Here is a 3,193-nt window from a genome sequence, read left to right on the forward strand (position 1 = left end):
GGCACTGTGGGAAGAGGAAAAACTAGCACTGAATTCGTGTTTGTGTGTCTTGGCTCTGAGTCAACTGATGATGTTTATGCTTGGTGTGACTGAAGAAGGAGTGGTCTTTGTGTCGTGGCTGACTCAAAAATCATGAAACTTTTTTCTTTCCTCTTGCGGCCCTGCGTGTGGGAAAGTGAGCCCGTGCAAAGAGGTCCTTTTTGTATCGTGCGCTTGGGAGTATTTGGACTGCACTAGCAGTAGTATGATAATAGTACTAGTAGTAGTAGAAGTAGTTGTTGTTTTGTTAATTGTAGTAATAGTACAGTAATAGCAGCAGTAGTAGTAGTAGTAGTAGTAGTAGTAGTAGTAGTAGTAGTAGTTGCAATGATAATAACAGTACTATAGTAGTAGTAGTAGTAGTAGTAGTAGTAGTAGTAGTAGTAGCAATATTAATAACAGTAGTAGTAGTAGTAGTACTAGTAGTAGTAGTTGTAGAAGCAGTAGCAGTAATAAAAGTAATTGTGACAGTAGTAGAAATAGTTGTATTAGTAGTGGTAGTAGTAGTAGTAGTAGTAGTAGTAATTGTTGTTGTGGTACTTGTAGTAATAGTAGTAGTGATAATAGTAATAGTAGTAGTAGTAATGGTAGTAGTAGTAGTAGTAGTAGTAGTAGTAGTAGTAGTAGTAGTAGTAGTAATATTGAAATGGCTAATCCAACTATTTTGAGGTAATGCAATGTTTTGACCGAACAGTCACCACGTGGTGAGGCCATCAGGCTGGTTGTGATGCTGGCGCCTCTCGAGCAAGCAGTTCTCAAATAACTCATTCCACCATCGCAGATACACCGAGAGAATACTCGTGTAGATCTTGTTGCCACAAGAAGCACACATCACGTGCTCTCACTGCCTGCATTGCTTCTGTAAAAAGGAAATTTTTACCATCAAAACACACTCCATGCACGTCTGTTTTCTTTAGATTACAGTGTTGCCCAAACTTCTTTTAACCTAAAATTTACTTCTTAAGTAGCCAACCTCCTGAGATCTACCAGTCCAGTGTCAACATTGCAAACCCACACACAACATTTCCAGCCTGCACTAACTAACCTCACAACACTTCTTGTTGTCACACAACCACTACGCATCACATCACAAACCATCCCTTCCTCAAACACATACACACACACACACACACACACACACACACACACACACACACACACACACACACACGGCCCGGTAGCTCAGTGGTTAGAGCGCTGGCTTCACAAGCCAGAGGACCGGGGTTCGATTCCCCGGCCGGGTGGAGATATTTGGGTGTGTCTCCTTTCACGTGTAGCCCCTGTTCACCTAGCAGTGAGTAGGTACGGGATGTAAATCGAGGAGTTGTGACCTTGTTGTCCCGGTGTGTGGTGTGTGCCTGGTCTCAGGCCTATCCGAAGATCGGAAATAATGAGGTCTGAGCTCGTTCCGTAGGGTAACGTCTGTCTGTCTCGTCAGAGACTACAGCAGATCAAACAGTGAACACACCTCTTAATATGTAGATTTTGTTCAGCCGGCAGTAAAAAGGTAAGGGATGTTACTCGAGTGGTTGTGGTTTCGTTATCCCGGTGTGTGTGGTGTGCGGTGTGGTCTCAGTCCTTCCCGAAGATCAGTCAGTATGAGCTCAGAGCTCTTTCCGCAGGAAAAAGACTGGCTGGGTTACCAGCAAATGACCGTGGTGAATAACATACACTCTTACTCTTCTCTTCACTCAAATGCAGGCACGCGCACGCGCGTACGCAGACACACACACACACACACACACACACACACACACACACACACACACACACACACACACACACCGCGTAGTGTAGTGGTTAGCCCGCTCGACTCACAATCGAGAGGGCTGGGTTTGAGTCCCGGTAAGCGGCGAGGCAAATGGGCAAGCCTCTTAATGTGTGGCCCCTGTTCACCTAGCAGTAAATAGGTACGGGATGTAACTCGAGGAGTTGTGGCCTCGCTTTCCCGGTGTGTGTTGTGTGTTGATGTGGTCTCAGTCCTACCCGAAGATCGGTCTATGAGCTCTGAGCTCGCTCCGTAATGGGAAAGACTGGCTGGGTGACCAGCAGGCGACCGAGGTGAATTACACATTTAAAAATCCGCCTGATGAGTAATAGCCATAACCTTAATATGAACCAAACATAAGAATAAACCAGACAAAATAAAAATCGGTAGATCTCAGAGTTTGAACCAAGGAAATTACTACCTGTTCCAGTGGGCGACCTGGCACTGGGAGTAGGAGGCTGGCTCGCTTCTTGAAGTCATGGCTCAGGGAGTATAGGAGTTGGCTGCTAGGCATCGCATATCTTTAAGGTAGGTTCACACGTGTCATAGAGCGGTCTGTGCACATGTCAACATGGGGCTGGAAATGCTTATCACTACATGTATTGACAGCCCTGTCAGCGGGGACACGTTCACACATAGCGGCTGGGAAGTATCGGCTGGTTGGCCTACATTTCTTATAAGAAAAGTGTTCATCTTGAAAAAAGACTGTGCACAATTGCGGTTAAATTAAATCACCACAGGTATTCACTGCTCACCTCCAGCAACACCCTGCAGAGGGAAACACTCATCGGAGAGTGGCAGCGATCTCATCCAGTATAGTTCTATGTAAGGTGTTTTTGCTGCACTACTCATTTTTCTGGTCCCAGACATGTTATTTGTCCCTCACTAGCTCCAACATCTTCCTCTCCGCCTTTGGACACCCACATGTTCAAACCTTCCGTGACGTCGCAATGTAAACAAAGCTGCTAACGGCTGGACAAGACCAGCATGTCGGTCTTGTTTTGCAGCTGGTTTCACCACCTGCTAGGCACCGAAATCCAGCCGAAAACTTTAGTGGCTGGCAATTCCAGTCGCATATTGACACGTGTGAACCTGCCTTTATGCTACCAAGTTGACGGCCCTTTTTTTGTGTTATTGTACTCCTAAGAAGACTCCAAGAAACACGTCCAAGTGAGGGCTGAAGAACTTACGCTGTTTAATCTTAATACATAATTTGTGGTGGCAATGGGGCAGCGGCAGCCTTCATAACTGTTTGTTGCTAAAGACTAACCGGCACCTTGAGACAAACCACCTCCCGAGCCAGCAAGCCCCACCGCTTTCACATCACGCAACGATAGCGGCGCGCCTCACAAATCTATATTAGAATTGCTTTTCACCGTGAGAATG

The sequence above is a fragment of the Portunus trituberculatus genome, chromosome 9 (genome assembly GCF_017591435.1).
Source record: "Portunus trituberculatus isolate SZX2019 chromosome 9, ASM1759143v1, whole genome shotgun sequence".
NCBI lineage: Eukaryota > Metazoa > Arthropoda > Malacostraca > Decapoda > Portunidae > Portunus > Portunus trituberculatus.